Genomic DNA, 19,047 nt, shown 5'->3' with positions numbered 1-19,047 from the left:
ATATACATTAAAAATGATTAAAAAGTACATTATTGTCCTGTCCTAACATTTAGTAACTACATATATGTATATATTAATATTGTATAATTTCATAGTCGGTGTTTTGTAGAAGGGGCGAAAACGCCATTTCGACAATTTTTTCGGGGAGCATATTGTAGTTTTTAACGAATGTTTTCAAATATTTACGTCTTGTTTTAAAATTCATTTTTGCTTTTATTCTGTTTTGACGTAAAAGTAACGGGAGCATTCTCCTGAAAAAAAATCTCGAAATGGCGCTTTCGCCTTTTCTACAAAACACCGGCGATATACGTATTAATATTCTACGAGCATATATTATATTAATTAGACGAGGCAATATCTTAAGCATGTTCATCGACTTACTTTACAGTTTTTAATTAGCAATGATAGAACCCGGAGAGAGTCTGGGGGTGCAGAGTGCAGGAGGGTGCAGCGGTGGCCGGGAGCCGGCGGGGCAGGGCGCGGGGCGCGGGGCATGCACCTGGGCGGCGGCCGGCGCCTGGCAAGGCGGCCCACGTGCCCGGGCTCAGTCGCTGAGCCGCCTCGCGAGCGCCGCGCCGCCCGGCCGCCTCTTCCGCCACGCCGCCAAGCGACAGGTGGCGCCGAGTCTGCCTCGCCGCCGACGCCCGCACCCGCCGCGTGCGGCCCGCCTGCGCGCTCGCTCTCCCGCTCCGACTGGCTCTACACCGCTGATTCAATTTATAAGGCCCGCTTTTAACCCTGAAACTTTAACATAACGTTTGTTAATTACATACCTGTGCAGTGCTAAGCCTTTTCCTTACCGAGGAATGGTTAACACCAGTTGATTGAAGTGTTTTGGTGTCGCTTAGATTTGTTATCATGACTTGGATTCGTCTGGGATTTTAAAAATTACCGTTTTAAGTCGAGGTGCCGTAAGTATTATAAACAATTAATATATAAGTTATAGACCATGTAAGTTAATATGCTAATATTTATTTTAATTATTTTCTTGTTTTAAGTCAAATTTATATTTATACCGTAAGCGAGCATTTACTTAAGATCAGATTGTTTGAGGATCGGGTGGCAGAGGTTCGACTCATTAAGAGAGAATTTGAGTGCGCGATTATGCGCCGTCCGCTACCACTAATGGGATAATTACCTGGGTAATTGGGGCACAAAACATGTCGCGGGAGACGGTAAATAATAAATTCAGATGATTAATCACTTCGTATTCTTCTCAAAAATTTACTCCGTCTTTGAAATATTTCTACATCCGATATTTTCACGATGTTCCTTCAAAATCGCTGCTTTCATTCTATTATAAATTAAACGCAATGACTTAACACGAAATGCACAAAAAGCCTGTTATCGTGTCAACCAACTTATAACACACAGATAACTCGTAAACTTCATTAACTTATTCAGCGCTGAGCTTGATCCGCAACGGATTCTCCAAGACGCCTGGCCGGCCAATAACCAGCCAGCAGGAACTTTGAATGCAACTCCGTCCGACAATTTGACTTCACGTAGTTAAATTGTATCCAAGCTACTGCATGAAACATTTTGAGTGTTGGACCTGAGCCAAAACGGGTACAAAACACCGCGGTCAGACGCTTTTCAAAATATCTGATTCATTTGACAATGAAAGATGATATGTGCTCTGGCGATTGATGCGAATTTTGCCAAGCATAATGCGAGTTATTCATATGATTAACTGTGCACTATAACTTCTACAGTACTATCTGGAACAGCATGCCAAGCTTCTCTACCAATTAAACTTTTTACACTCATGATAATTTGACTCTATCGTCTGGTGATGTTTTTAAGAATCGAAACAAAGGATTAACATTACAACTTATTAAAAAAAGACACAGTAAAACTGCCCAAAAATGATTAATGCCAGCAGTTCTGTTTTTGCTAATACGTTGGGCAAGATTCTCTTTTACCCTTGTGTCTTCCATTCGGTTAATTCATTTATGGTTTTGTGGGCGCCGAGGTGCCCGGAAGTTTTCACTTCGAAGGGTGCAAATAAGTGGTTGAAACCGAGGTCTCAGTGTTGTTAAACCATGTCCATGTCCGCTTTAATTTGATATCGCCTTTTATAGGTACATGATACTCAAAATCGTTTAATAAATCGCTCATATTATTTATTTATTGTCTTTGACGGTGCTGTTTTTCATGATAGTAAAATTCTTCATACTTTACACACCTATACAAGATAATCTCAGTACAGAGTACTGAGTAAAAAAACCGACTTCAAAAGTACGTGGAATTTCATATAATTACTAAGTTTTATTGAAATCGGTTCCCTGAAAGTGCGCAAACCCGGATTCATCCCCTAGTTCACCACTATACGGGACTTGACACAGGAGATATTAAAAATCGGTTCTCATTACTCAAAGTATATTGAGAGAGAAAAACGCCTTGAATTGGAGAATAGCAAAATCAACCATTAAAATAATTGCTTCTTATAATAAAATTTAGGCGCTATTTATAAAAATGAATCTTCGTACGTGAACAGCCACCCTTAGAGGTGGATGATTTTCTTTAAAATTAAATGGGACCACTATGGAGGTACCCTCTTTCCAACAAAAATAATCATGAAAATCGGTTCACAATTACCGGAGTTATCGCGTAACATACATACAAAAAAAAACAATCGAATTGAGAACCTCCTCCTTTTTTTAAGTCGGTTAAAAATTGTTTGAATTTGAGCCAAGCAGAAGACAAAGTTGCATAGATAGCAAAATTTACAACGTGACAACTGGTGTGTTGTTGTTTAAAAAAAAAAAAAGGTATGGTCTCATACATTCTTGGGTATAATTCTGCACACACGGCCACCTACTTTAGCCACGTGTCGCGCTTTAGTATACGTAATTCATACTTTATTTTACGCAGTACGTTACCAACTGTCCACCGATACATGACTACTGACCCGAGAGATAGGGAGTTCCGGTGAGACTATGGGCTTCCCGGTTAGACCAGGGTACAGTGGGCATTCTGGACAAGCCCTCTGCCAGTGATACGCCTTCATCTCCAGTGAACCAGGACTTGGGTATGGACTCGCCGGGGTTTGTAGTTAGCTGTAGGAATGAATACGCTCGTCTGCCCCAGTAGCATGCGGCCGGGGTTTTCATCCCACGCGCAGTTAGCGCATCTTAGTAGCGGTCTTGATGAGGTCACGTGAGAGTTGCTTTTTAAGTCGGAAGCTATGTCCGAGCACTGTCGTAGGACACTGCGATCGGCACCTCCGGTACCAGTCCGCCGGGTTAGTAGAGGATGAGCTAGATATCCACCTATCCCTCCAGCTGCGTAGGTTTCTGGGAACTGCAGAGACGCTTCGGCGTCGAGAGGTGAGCGTGTCGGCCGCTCCGCCACCAAAGTGGAGATTTGGTAATGGATATTAGAGTCAACGGCTTAGCGATGGCAACCATTAGTTGCGCAATGCGCAATGGGAAGTTAGCGTGCCTACGTCTCCGGTACCTATCTGGAAAATAGGGAGATAGCTGTAGGTGCACCCGGGGTAGCTCACCGGATGATGTCTGTGCAAACGGGCTGATCTGGGGTCAGGACCTGATTGAGAAGGTCCCTGTGCGGACTCGCTTGCACAGGTTATATATATTTATGCTATATATTTTTGCTAATTAAAAAAGTCTCCTTAAACGCGTCACTGTGTTACTGATCAGAATAATGCATCGAGTATATAACCAGAAATAGAGACGAAATGTCATTTAATTTGTTTGAAAATTATTCTGCCATATTATTACTGTGACAACTGCGCTCCGATTGGCCAGCCCGAGTTCGAAACAATTGACGGGTGTCGTCAATTGTTTCACTTCAAATGACCACTGAACTCGAACGTTGCTATAATGGACGAAAATTGCAAAATTACATATTTAATATTTAATTACCGATGAAATGTGATTCCGTTTGTTTTGTAATTAGATGTTTTGCTGTTTTTCCTACACCACCGAATAGAATAGAATGGCATTGTTAGAGATATTATCTTTATTACAATAAATACAGAATATTTTTGGAATATACAGAGACGTACACACAGGTCGGTAGTTGACCTGTCTATATCTCAGTGCAAACGAGAGTTGATATTTATAAGAGCTGTATCGCTAATGTGTTAACAGGAATATATGGCCCTTATTTCGTTTCTATTTCTGGTTATATACTCGATGGAATAACGACAGGGTATATATGATATTATAAAAATTAAAATTATTTTAGTCAATAACATCTCAAAGTATTACGTAACAGGTACAAAGGCATAACCATTTGGCAAAAAAAAAAATTAAAAACAATATCAAGTATGAGGCTACTCAAACGCTCCACCTTACTCGTTAAAATGTAAGTGGTACTTGGCCAATCACGGACACTTCTATAGCTAAGTCTCTAGTTTTGTAGCGTTTATTTGAGTTTGTTGTCGGGGACTGTTAACAAAACATATTACATTAAACATTGGTTGGAAAAGTATTGTATGCAATCGTTACAGAATTAGGTCTTAAAATCTCGTACCTAGTCCGGGAGGAGTCCATACATGTTAATAAATAAATAGTGGTTTATTATAGTATTATTATTGTGTATGTTGGTGTATAAGGTATGTATTTATGTGTCAATGCAACCTGAGTATAAATAAATAAATTGAAATAAACTATTTAAATACCTGCTCAACATTAACTTCCATAGTCATGGAACTTAATCAATTAAAAGGATTCATAAAGCAATACTAGCTACTCTCCCCCATAATCCTTCATAATGACATTTGCCCTAAAAGCTCTCGTAATAATAACGATAAAGAAGCAGTAAGTACGTAAGGGCTCTAACTAATAAAATAAAAGAAAAATGCTTTTTATTGTTGTTCGCGATTGTGATCGAAGGAATGATACGTAAGCTGACTATGGCAGATGATTGCGCAACTAGTGTTGAATAGGATCGCACTTACTATTTTTATACATTTACAATACAACGAATTCACTTTTAACTTAGTATAGTTACAACTTGAGGATTTTAAATGTAATTTGCACGTCTATGAACAAGAGTTACAATTATTTTAATTTCATTCAATATCATTAAATCGCCGTAACAAATCTAAGAGTGGTCACACACGGCGACTTAGCAGCGATGCAAACACGCGTTCGTGAAACGCGCGATTGCATCGCTACACTTGCGGTTTATAGGCGATTGGATCGATGCAAACGCGCGACTGCATCGATACAAACGTGCGATTGCATCGATACAAACGCCTGTAAATCGCAAGTGTAGCGATGTAATCGCGCGTTTGTATCGATGTAGTCGCGCTTGCAACGCGTTTGCATTTAAAATCGCGCGCATGTGTAAAGTGACAATTAGCAACTACATCGCGACTGCATCGCGTTTGCATCGCTGCTAAAAGCCGCCGTGGGTAACCGCTCTTACATTTTTCTCTACAAAATACTTAACAATATGATTGTTCGTCAACTCTGGTATCACACATTAATATTATACATAAAGTTTACCAGCACGCCCTGAAAGTAAAATAAAAAATTTCATACCACCACGACTCCGTAAGAATTATACGAGAAACAGTTCTTTTCATCGTTCGTTATCTTTATACATACAATAATACATTTAATGACACGGATTGATTTATGGTATATCATCAAAAAGATTTAAGGTAACCACAACAAACTTTTTATTAGTAATGATACGGCTTAGAGACATAGTAGCGGCCTTTTACCTATACATATCCGCGTATGTAACGCGGATTTGCACTATCCCCGACCAATAAGTTGACAAGTCCCATTCCCATGTGCCTGTAATTTCACCAGCACCCTTTCAATCCGGAATGCAGTAGTGTTCACATTACTGCTTGGCGGCAGAAATAAGTAAGGTGGCACTTATCTTTGACCACGTATACCAATACAATACATAGAAGTTTCTACAACTGCTAATTTTCGCCAAAGTTCCTGAAACATCGGAATGCAGCTGAGCTGTTCTAAACTAAGACAAGAAGTTTGCAGAGCTGGTTGCCAGCCGTTTACTAGTTAGAAAGACTCTAAGAGATAGAAGATAATTAAGTGCAGCGTGTAGCAAAACTTTGGGCTAACATTAACAAATAAATTTTAACATTCATGAGCATTATTCAGAACATGTATTGCTCCCTAATGAATTCGAGGCTTTAAAATAATGTGCCAGCTGCGTCCTAGCGCCCAGTTCTAAATTACATCTGATCATAAAAACGATCATAAAACGATAAATAAATTGGCGAATTAGTTCTATTAGTCGTCAATTAAATTCCATCCGATAAACCATTGAGATTATTGGTGTAAACGCCGGCTGGTTTAGGCGCTTATGAACTTTGTAATTAATGTTTTATATATTGGTTCTTGTTCGCTAGTGATTAGAATCTCAATAGCATTAGAGCTCCTTGTAAAAGAGTTCGTCCAGGCATTACTTTATAGTTACTACGTAACAGATACTCTCATACGTTATCGAAAATGCCTACTCTATAAAAGCTTACTAAATCTGACTAATGACACCAGGCGCTTACTACGAGGAAAAAGGAACCTAATCACGTGCTCAGAGAGGTGAAAATAATGTTGCCCGCAGTGTGCAGTTGTGCGGAACCAAATGCTGGGTTTGTACAAAGATTATAACAGAAATAAAAGAATTGTTTGAGCGCTTGCACAGTTGGCGATACACTCAGCGGTAAGTACTTATCGCGTGAGCTCGAGCGAGTGACGGAGCTCTGGTACTGCCACCTTATCAATTTCTGCCGCCAAGCAGTGAGCATTACTGCGATTCGTTTTGGAAGGGTAAGAGTGCTGGTGAAATTACAGGCACACGGAACATGTCAACTTGTGTCTTGGGGCGACGGGCGCAGGGGCAGTGCCCATAGATCTTTGCAATTTCAAGCTCTGAGTAACACAGCAACTGTTGTATACAGGCGTGTCGCTAACCACCAGGCGCATGATAAGTTCGTCACTATAAAAAAAAAGAATCAAAGTTCTTCTGTGTTCTATAGTCATAAATAATTCATTAAAAATAAATACTCTGTCACGTTAATAATTAGTGTTGACTAACATTAGTGTTGACTGTGAGGTTTTAATAATCTTCAGCCTGTATAAAGACCTAAATGCTAGTTTAATCAAATTATTGCTTTAAGGTGCGACTGAATAGGCATCTGCTACGCGAGCTCGTTCCATCGTAGACTCTCTTTGCTCCAGCTACATAGTGTCGAGAAGTTTTGGTTATATACTGGCACCTGGGACTTGTGAATTTGTGTCTCAGAGTGACGGGCGCAGTGGCAGTGCCCCTGTAATTTAAAGCTCTGAGTGGCACTGTGATTATTATGGACAGGCGTTTCTCTTACCAGCAGGCGCACGACTTCTTCGTCCCGTCACATGGTATCACAAAAAAGAGCAAGTCGATTTACTTAAAAAAAAATCAAATTGTTTTTTAAAAGCATCGCAAAAATTATTGATACAAAAATGGAACAAACACAAAAAATATCCTTCGATCCCGCTGGATGCAAACTAGTGGAGTTTTGTATAAAAAAATTAATATCATGGCAATAAAAACATGATATTCAATAAAATCATATTACATGTGTAATTTTACTTTTCTGTTTTATAATTCGTAAGTGAAATTGTCTAGTCCATAATAACACTGTTGCCTTGACCTAGACTAAAGACTATTTTATAAATCAGATCCAGCTCACCTGCCGTGGCTTAGAATTAAAAGCTTTAGGTTTACATTGTTCGATTCTCGGTAGGGTCTATTTGGGAAATAAACTTTACTAGATTAATTCTGATCTGGGTGTTCTGGGTTATGCCCGTGGAGTGAATTCCGTTGCAATTGGTGTGGTTGTCTATTTATATTATTCGGATAATTTCCGCACTTTTACCGAATTTGCGTACACAATTTAAAAGTTGCTTTATACAGCCCTCTGTTTAGAAAATTTAAGGACATAATTTATAATACCAAAAAATGTTTGTCCTTTCCTGGTAGAAAAAGAATGTTACTTTTTAAGTAGAATAGTAAAATTTCTGGCAATATAACCGACAAAGAAAAGTAGGAAAGAAAGCTAAGGTTCAATAAACGATAAATTATGTGCGTAGTCTACGAATTAACAAAGTTTATATCACAAAAAATAAAAGAATATTTTTTTATGATACCAAATGACGGCTCGAACAAGTCATGGGCTTGGTGATAAGCGACACGCCTATCCATAACAGTTACAGTGAGACCACTCAGAGCTTTAAAACGCGAAGACCTGAGGGGTACTACCACTGCGCGGGTTTGTAGCATCTGAGGGTTAAAGTTGCAACGGAACCCAAATGAGCCCAATGCGTCCATTACTCTAAGACTTAAGTTCACGAGCTCCATGTGCCTGGAATTTCACCAGTACCCTTACTCTTCAAAACCGGAACGCAGTAATGCTTACATTACTACTTGGCGGCAGAAATAGGTACATTGTCAGTACTTCCCTGGACGAATTCTTTCACAAGGGGCTTTACTGCTACTCCTCCAGCACATTTTTTCAAGCGTGTTTCAGTTGTACAAACTGTTACATGTTTTAAATTACTTTTGTTACAAATGATATTGGTGGAGACAGTTTAATGGTGCTTGAACAAACTAAAATACGAGTATCTCTTTCAATTTAAGCTGTAGATCTTCGTTAACAAAATAAACTCATTTGTCCTGCACTGCCTCGTGGCTTTATATATGTATATTATTGTTATGGAACGCGGTTCTTAAGGGATTAAGAACCTTATAATGTGTAAGAAATAAACAATTTGGGAGTCCATGAATACTAACGAATGTGCAGCGAGTGAACCTCGAGTGGGATCATGTGACAGCCACCGCCGCGATTTACCTGTTACGAGGGATTTACACAACGAATACGCTGTCGCTGAGAATGTAATGTCACATGTATACTGATGTATTTCTCTTGTGTGGTAACGGAAAACTCAAACCCACACTGAAAGGACATTTTCTTTAACGATGGCAATTAACGAGATTTCGGACTCGGATTTATATGTCGTGTAAGCGACACGTATAGGGCTACCAAGAGACAGACTGCACTTTACAGTTAATGCGTGCAGTCGTGGTCAATCGCATGCAGTCGAGAAGTCGATTTTATGCAGTTGAATCGTTAACTGTACTCCTCCGGACGGGGAAACTACGAATAAGTCTCTGAAGGAGAGATATCCCACGGCATCACTCATTCCGTTGTCAGAGCAGTTCCCTCCTGGCATGATCTACCTTGGTAAACTTGGAAGTATCTAAATAGGTTGCAGACCCATGTCTGCCGAAGCAATTAGAGCGTGCAGCTCGTTGTAGCTCGAAGAGCGTATGTATTGTATGTATGTCCTTTTGTCGTGCCCTGTAGGCCGTGCAGTCAATGTGAATGATAGTCCGAGAATGAAAAGTTAACATTAAAAAAATATGTTACTTAAGACACTTTAGATTCAATTTATATTGCGGCTTAATGGAATGGAAGCGAATTTTGGTAATGATATTGTACACAGAATAATGAACTTTATATTTATATCTTCCTCTTTACTACTTTTACTCTCTTTTTATTAATTTATATCATTCTCGGGCATGCGTGAGAATTCCGCTTATCTAGTTTGTATGTTACACGAATGGCCATATAGTTCATAATGCTGTGTACAATATCGATACAAATATCGCTTCCATTCCGTTCCGCCGCAATATAAATTGAGCCTTAAGAGATTACGTGATTTTTTGTATTTGAAACTCTTGACCTTTAGTAGTACCCAACGGCAAAAGGTAACGATTACTCGAGGGTTTAATCAATTTAATGGTAAAACAAAAACATGATTGGTGAAACTTTTATATCATTTGCACAATTGTTTTTTTTTGTAAAGGCACCTTTGTTTACATTTTTGATCTTAAATGCCACCGCAGAGAATAATCGGGAATTGCGAACGTGATTTTGTTGACAAATTAAAATTGAGGATTTCGATAACGATTTGTTTATTTCCTTAATAAAAAGTAAAATCACTGGTGAACTACAAGTAAGATCCTCCATTTCGATATCAACAAATACACTAAGGTCCTGAATTAGGCGCACAGCGATAACTGCTTGAAATCAATGTCGTGTGAAATCAGTTGTACATGTATATCGAATTCGCTCATGCGTCCGTCTATTAGCAGCTTAACAGTTGCAGCCCCACTCAGATCTTTGAATTGCAAAGATTTGAGGAGCCCTGTCACTGCGCCCGTCACCCTGATTCATAAAGTCGACAAATCTACTGTGCCTTTAGTTCAATCAGCGTCCTTCAAAACATGAATAAGTAATGCCCACATCACTGCTTGGTGACAGAAATAGGTATGGTGGCAGCATTTCTACCGTAATTTATTTTAAGTACGTTGGTTTTAAAACAATTATACTTTTGCCGTTTACGTTTTCATACCAAATGGAACCTAAATATTTAGAGATTCCAAAAAGTTTCGCCCTCGTTTCACCGTTTATCTAAGCAGTTCATGGAAAACAAAATTTAATTGAATGTGTTGTGAAACATCATAAAAGTGTTGTAGTTATTAATACAAAGATCGAACTCTCAGACATAAATTCCTTCGATCCGGCCGATTTTTTTTCTGAGTGTTCGATATTTGTATTAATAATTATAACAAACTAGTGAAGTAATTTCACATAAAAAATAATTGCATATCAAATAAGTATAAATTTAAATATAATAAAAGTGTTATTTATGTACGATTTTGAGTAGAAATGATTATTTTTTATTTATTAAAAATTAAATGATTAGAAAACGAAATACTATATTTACATAAATTTCATCCTTGTAATGAGGCCATACCTGGCCATTAACGATGGTCACGTCCCGCTTTGAGCAAGACAGTCCCGCTTTTAGGCTTCGTTTCCCGCTGCCCACTTCCACAGAATAGAAAGCATTTTATTTATTTATTTATTTATTTATTTTAGCATGTAACAATAAACTTTAAAAAATATCGCAAAAGCGAAAAATATATAAAGCAAGTCAACCATACATCAAGCACCAGACTACGCAACTACTAGACTAGACTACACAAGATTAATTCTTTCTTGAAATTTTTAATTCATTAAACAATTTTAGTTTTTTTTTCATCTTTAAACATTTCGTAACTATCATATAAACACGTTTTTTTAAAACAATAATAAATTTATAAAAGTTTTTAACTACCAATTACTTTGTTACGGTTATGCATTTAAAAGAAAATTCTTGTCATTGTAAGTAAAAATGTAACTATTTCATTTTGATTTTTTGGTCTTTAATCATTCCGATATTGCGGTATCGGAAGATATTGTACTACTCTATTACTTGAAACTTCTCTGATAAATTATATAACGTATTCTTCTAATACTTAGGTTTTCGCGATTGTTTCACATTGGAATTGAATTTTTTTCTGAACTATATCGCGTATATTTGTTTTTTCAAACAAAGCGTATGCAACAAAACATAATAGTAGACAATCGATTAGCCGAAAAAATAATTTAATTTCCTAGATTCTTCTGATGTGACTAAGAATTTAAATTTGATTCTACGAAATGTATAGTGTGACATTTTTTTAAAACAAACCAATGTTTCAAGCCCTCTGCAGGTCCATGATTACGGCTGACTTCATGAGATCTTTGAAGAATTCGAATTCTTTAAAGATCTCATGAAGTCAGCCGTGGTTTTATTTGAGAAAATAAATATACACAATTTTAGATCTGAAAAAATAATTTTTCATTTCCAATTTGTAACAATCGCAAAAACCTAAGAATACGGTATATAAAATGTGTAAATGTGGAGTCACACAAGCTGGATTCGCCGTGCAGCGTAACTACAATATAGCAATTGGAATTTAGACTACTGGTTGCCAGGAATACTGGCTCCACTCCAGTTGTAATAGCAGATATAGCAATGCAGTTGGCGTGCAATCGTATCAACTGCATACGAACTGCCTTTCAACAGTATCGGTATTCTACAGTATATATCACGGAGAGTGTGTTACCACGATCGGGGGACTACACGTAGTGCATGGCCTTGGGCATTTTGGTTGCAGTTAGTTAAGTTAGTTTAAGGTTGTAGTTAGTTGGGGTGAGTTGACACACAATCACGAGCATAGAAAATTTAAAAATTATTGAAAGTTTAACACCACATAAGAACCTTGTACGTAAACCGTACACATAGGCTGATCCCCTATGCTGTGGATATCCCAAAGATTCATACGAATCGTTACACTTGCACATTTTTAAAGAGAACGGCCTTTCAATGTGAGCCACTTCCAGGTGAGAGTGAATAGGCATTATTTAGGTGTACATGCTAAATCGTCGACCTCGTCGTCGTCATCGTCAATTTCCATCAGGTGAGTTGGAGGTCAAATGCTTATAAAAATGGAAGTAAATTAATTTGTTACTCCGCGAAGCCAGTGAAGGTTAAATCGTGCGAAATACCTGTTCTTGTGTGGAATATTTCGTCATGGAGTTAATTTTCCCACCCTCTCTCCGCATAAAATTAATAAAATAAAATAAATAACACAACGCAACTGCAGTCACAAACACCACCACCAAATATATCCGACACGTGTTTCGCCTCTCCACGAGGCATCCTCAGGGGCTGTTGATTGCTCGACTCTCGGCCCAAGAACGTGCTCATTCAGAACGGTTAATATATTTATACTCCGCTAACCCCAGCGTTACTATTGTTGAAACCCGAGAATAAATTATTTTCGGGTTTATTGCATGATTTAACTTCACTGGGTTCGCGGAGTTACAAATTAATTTTCTTTCATTTTTATTGATATGGACTTCCGCAAAGTAACGCCTTAATCTATTAATTAGTGAAATGCTCAATTATTCTATCATTTAAAAAAGACAGCTCGTGTACTTACTCCTTTAAGGCAATTTCCAACGAGTAAAAAGCTAAATCCATTATATTTCATTACTGCATATAAGAGTTTTATGCGCAATACCATCGCAGATAACATACCTATTATGGCCGTAAACTGAACTATTAACTACAGGAGTCGGAAAATCCTTGAAAATAACGAAGTATCTGACAATAATATTTCATATTTTTGTCGACTTCAGAGGCTCAATACAAATACAATTTAGTAGCGGTAGAGCTCCTGGTGCAAGAGTTCGTCCAGGGAAGTAATGCCACCTGATCTATTTCTGCTGCTAAGTGGTAATATGAGCATTACTGCGTTTCGATTTTGAAGGGTAAGGGCGCCGCGCTGGTGAAATTACAAGCACATGGGACTTATCAACTATGTCTCAGTGGCAATTCCCCTCAGATCAGGCGTGTCGCTTACCACCAGGCGCATGATATGGTCTCATCACTTGGTATCATAAATAAAATGTACGCCGGAGTAGGGTCTCCCAGATTGTATTCCCGGAAGGACCAATTTGGGAAATGAACTTTTGTAAATTGGCTCTGGTTTGGGTATTTTGGGAAGAGCCCCAGAGTGAATTCCATTGCTCTGGTGCTCATAGTATATGGGATTCCCATTTAAGACCAGATAATTGGCGTGGTTGTCTGACACATTATTATCAGTTGACATTATTATATTTGAACTTAGATAATAATAATGTGTTTTTGTAAATGAAACTATGTTTACAAATCAAAATCGCGTATATTGTTATTTTCAAAGAAACCAACATTTCCGGCTTTTTACAGGTTCCATGTTCTCAGTCAGCCGAGACCATAGGACCAGTAAAATAAAGAGCCTAGGTATAGGAATAGTTTCATTTCCTAATAGTTATTTGTTATGCAATGGTTATTATTAATAGTTTTTTATTCTTGCTAGTACTTATAATTTTGTGTGATTAAGTGATTATTGAAATTATTTTAGTTATCATTATCAATTGAATGTCAACAATAATAAGAATAAAATATACCAACGGATTTATATTACATAAATAAGTAATGTACGAAAAATCGTGTAGTTGAACATGTCATTATCTTTTTTTCCATGGAAAGAAAAAATTTGGTGCACCACAGTCCATCGTCAAGTTCGAATTTCAAAAACCTCTTCCACGCTAGCGTGCAAAGACGCTTTTGCGCACAGATTTCTAATGAGAAACAAAGCTAAGCTAGTGAGGTCAAAAAATATTATAATTATCAAAGTTAATACAAATCAAATAATATACATTAAATTTCCTATGAAGAGTCCGAAACGTTACTTTTGGGGTTATTTACAGGTTGGTGTATTTGAAAAAATAAATTTACACGATTTAACATTATAAGTCATGACCCCCAGACTCTTAAAATAGAGTAACCTGTGGTATAGAAAGAAGCCAGTGATCTCCAGTTTTGAAATACTAATGATAATAAATTCTTTATTCGTACAGAAATATTACATTTCATAGTAAGGCCCTGGCTTCCGAGCTAGGTTCAAAGACCTGTGTTACGTAAATCAGTGTTTTCTCTCATAATAGATTAACATTTATTTGTTTCTGGCATTTACTGTATCTCCAATTAATATATATAATATCTAAAGTATGACCATGACAACACAAACAACCTTAGGATGGTAATATCAACTTTTTTAACAAATAAGTAATGGGGAAAATAAAAAAGAAGGTTTTTGTTCTTATATTAGCTCATCAGGGATCTTTTCACTTCTTTTAGAAGAAATTCTACTACGAAATGACGTCGCAAAATGTTCGCTAAGTCCGTCTCTCATTGCAATAGTTCAATTGGTTTGTTTTTCTTCAATAATACATTACGCAAGCATCATACTGTCCACCTGGCACGTGGTAACCACCTCCTACAGCCTTTTGTGATACTATAGATATAAGAAGTATACACGATGTAACGACTATGCTTCAGGCCGTGGCGTGCGTATTGAGTCACATATATGTATGTATATCTGTAATTGCATTGGCTTTCTCTTCCATTCAACACGGACTGCAACAACCTTTGTTTTAATGTTGATATACTTAAATAATTCTATAGGTAAATTTGAATTAGACTAAAAATATCATTTTGTATATTATTTATACAATATTATTTTGTGTACAAATGTTTTAGTTATCATGTTCCGAGGATACTGTCGAGTATGAAAAACAACAATATGTTGATTCTCTCACTTGCCTTTCTCTTGTCGGTCCAGATATTATTAGGATTAGAAATCGGAGTAGACATGGAGTTTTTAGGTTTTCGCGATTGTTGCGCATGAGAGCTCGTACTAGTAGAGCTCCTTGTGAAAGAGTTCGTCCAGGGAAGTACTGCCACCCAATCTATTTCTGTTGCCAAGCAGTAATGTCAGCATTACTGTATTCCGGTTTTGAAGAGTAAGGGTGCTGATGAAATTACAATCACGTGGGACTTGTCAACTTTGTCTCAGGGTGACGGGCGACTCAGATGTTTGCGACTTAAAGCTCTGAGTGACACTGCAACTGTTATGGACAGTCGTGTAGCTTACCATCCCGTCATTTGACATTATAAAAAAAAGTATAAACCATTTAAATTTTAATGAATTGATTTTCAATTATTTTTATGCGAAATTACTCCACTAGTTTGTTATAATTATTAATACAAAGATCTAACACTCAGAGTTCAGAGTCAGAGCACGGTATGGTAAAAGACGTTGATTCGAATCCGGCCGAATCGAAGGAATTTTTTCTGAGTGTTCGATCTTTGTATTGATAATTAAACCATTTTTCAGATCTAAATTGCATATATTTATTATTTCAAACAAACCATCGTTTCCTGGAACCATGGAACCTGATCCGTTGACCATTTACAAAACGATGAAATATTGCATGACCCTTTTTCATCTATGCACCGCTACGGACGCGTCTGAGGTCCTTGGCGCGTGCGTGCGAATTGATATTGATAGCTAACACCAACAAACAACATAAAAATTACATTACATTCTCGTAGATATTATTGTGAATGATCCCACGCCTATCAAATGCCAACACGCTATCATGTAGCAGAAACCATCAAAAAACATTTGATATTTATCTGAATACACATTCGCAACTCATCTCGTTCGCTCCAGTTTCACACTCATGCCGCAAAACATCCACCTCCTTTATCTCGTTTCGTGTAAACGCGATACAAAATGGAATGCTATGACTGTAATTCAATCGATGGAACGTTTTGAGAACAGAGATTTTCGTAATAGCTTTTTCTATTTATGAAAGGGTTTGTTACGATTTCTTTTTTCAGTTAAAACTTAATTTATATAATGTTATATTTATTATTGAGGTAGTTAATTTACCTAAAGTATGAACGTTTTCTTAGTATGAACATACCCATTTCACCATCAATGCGTATAAAAATTCTTTTTTTACTATTTTCTAAACATATAAGTTGTCTCATGTTCATTTTTAAAACGGCTAAAGTATTTAAATATACGTAAGGGCTTATAGAAACACAACTACATTTTTTTTTTTGAGACAATAATTTGTAGCAAAAACTTAATAGGAAATAATAGTTATTCGCCAATGTACTCAAATTTAAATAAATAATACGCATATTGAAATATAATCAGTTTCGAGAATTTCGGGAATTTATAGGAGGGAATGTCCACATTATTCTTTAGTTTAGTTAAATTAATGCCCTCAATTCCGATCACTGGTTAACTTATAACAGTGTTTTTAAAGAGTGGCTTCATTCGGGGCATATGTAGCCACTCATCACTGCGACCATCAACTGATATATTGTGATCACCACTAATTACAATTCAGAGCCAAGGCCGACGGCATTAAAGAACTGAAGAACTTTCCTGACACGCTTAATCTTAATCTCACCTTATGTTAAGCGGCATTGTAACCGACGATGTATATATATTTTTATTATCATAAACGTTCTTTACTAAGCACAGACAAATATCCATGTAGATAGACGCCGCAAGTGTACGTACTTCGCGTGCCCAAAGTAAGTGAAATTCACTTACTTGCCGCTGTTACACTTCAGAACGCGCTAGACCGTTATCGTAGTTAAACACCAGTCGATAACGCGAAAAATGCATAATTGTGCCATTAGAAACTGCAAAAGCTGTGGGTAAACGGGTAAGTAGGAATGTTTCCTTCCACGGGCAAGTGGAAAGTTTTATAATCAGAAGATATATAATTTATTTTAAAAACAATTAAATCATTGTTAAATGTTAAAACTAAAATTAATTTTGTATGAATTTCGAGAAAACAAATATGCAACTGAGTGTATGCCTCAAGATTTGTAATACATTGTGGTTTTTACTTGCTGCGATATATTCGTGATCCTTTGTTAATACGCCATGAAAATCGAACGAACGCACTTTTGTATAATGCGTTCAGTTTCGTGGTACGGCCGCTTGTACATTATTTTGACCAAATTTAACATTTAGTGATGTTAGGCAACCAATTTTGAAAACAAAGGGACGAAAATTATTATAACCTTAGCAATATTGTAAAAATATTCTATAACTCTTTTGTGATAACGTTTAGTAACGTTTCGTTTTTTTTTTTCAGTTTTGTGGTATCTATTATCAGTAGTATCTGTAATTTCGATAAATTTTGCAGCACGTTGCCTCGAATGTCCGAAGATAGTGAGCAAATAATTAAAAAGGGATATGAAGAACGAATAATACACAAAAAATATATAATGTAAAGAATTAACAGTGCGCTGTCTTTACAAAACCTGGAGTTGGTCATACGTATGAGTTCGTAGCTTTCGAAGACGAGGGTGGTCTAGTTTATCCCACTTCAGATGCTATCCAAATATGCAAGTAGCAGAGTTAGAAATCCGAGAAATAATAAACAAATCACAAAAATTTCACACGAGGCTGTCATTAAGTCAACCTCTTCTGATTAATAACATTTTACCGTATTTTGTCAGCAGTAACATTTTCAATCAGAAATGAGGAGATCCGTAAAAGAAAGAAGTCACCGACATAACTCGAGGATTAGCAAGTTGAAGTGGCAGTGGGCGGGGCACAGAGCTCGTAGAACTGACAGCCGTTGGGGCAGAAAGGTTCTTAAATGGAGACCACGAACCGGAAGGCGTTCAGTGGGACGACCCCCTACTAGATGGACGGATGACCTGGTAAGGGCAGCGGGTAACCGATGGATACACGTCGCGTCCGATCGGCTGGTTTGGAAATCTTTGGGGGAGGCCTATGTTCAGCAGTGGAGGTTTTTCCGGTTGATATAATGATGAAGATGATGGTGAACATTTTCATTTGTCTTGCCATTCATCAATATGATCAATTACCAACAGTCGCAAGTTCATATATTGACGTGCGTTTTCATTATTTAAGTTAATAGACAAGATCTTCTATTACAAAAAGATGTTATATAATAAGCTCATTTTATTGGAAGGACAATAAATTTAATATTTGAAGTCGATTAAAAATTAAAGTGTTAATTTTTTTTAAGTAATCAAAATTTTTTTAAATCAAGTAAAATAAAGGAGTTAACCATCTTATTATAGTACTTATTTACTATATTAATATTACGACTACTTGTAATCAACAAATACTTGAACAAAAATTATTCAATTTAGAATCAATTAATTGAATGACATACGCGTGTTTATGCGTATACCGGTCAATCAATCGATTTAGGCGAGCGGAAGGAGGTTTCCAACACTAAATAGTTCTTGTGACGTCATAGTGGGTACAAAAAATGTGGCACGCTTGGTTGTCATACAAATTGCTATACTTGCTACGTCTATCTAGATATATGTACGTCTGTGGTACTAAGTAAGAGGACGAACAAGTCACGCGCCTGGTGGTAAGCGACACGCCTGTCTGCCACAAAGATCTGAGGGGCACTGTCACTGCGCCCGTCACTCTGAAACATAAGTTGATAAGTACCATATGCCTGTAGTTTCACCAACACCCTTACCCTGAAACCTAGCACTTGGATTTATTAACTTGGAATGTATTGTTTAGATAGTTCTAGGTAAATGTTGTGTATATTATATTAGGCCTGCCTATATTATATGCCAATATTGGCAAGCATATTGACACCCATTGTTTGTAATGTGTTGTGGCGTGAATTGGCATATATATAAATATATATATATATATAAATATATATATATATATATATATATATATATATATATA

At 37.1% G+C, this 19,047-nt stretch overlaps 1 protein-coding gene across 2 annotated transcripts in view; it reads left to right on the top strand.

Moving 5' to 3' along the window:
* Positions 1–572: 572 nt before the first annotated feature.
* LOC113228529 overlaps positions 573–19,047 on the top strand; it is a 68,050-nt gene continuing 49,575 nt past the window's right edge. For both annotated transcript variants that reach the window (XM_026461872.1, XM_026461871.1), the window contains exon 1: positions 573–911. The gene's annotated coding sequence lies outside the window, so the exon portion shown is untranslated. The remainder of the gene's footprint in view (positions 912–19,047) is intronic.

This window comes from Hyposmocoma kahamanoa, unplaced genomic scaffold (genome assembly GCF_003589595.1).
Source record: "Hyposmocoma kahamanoa isolate Upper Pololo Valley unplaced genomic scaffold, ASM358959v1 232, whole genome shotgun sequence".
In the NCBI taxonomy this organism is placed as follows: Eukaryota; Metazoa; Arthropoda; class Insecta; order Lepidoptera; family Cosmopterigidae; genus Hyposmocoma; species Hyposmocoma kahamanoa.
Note: the sequence above shows the minus strand (reverse complement) of the source record. Positions and strands in the feature narration are given on the sequence as shown.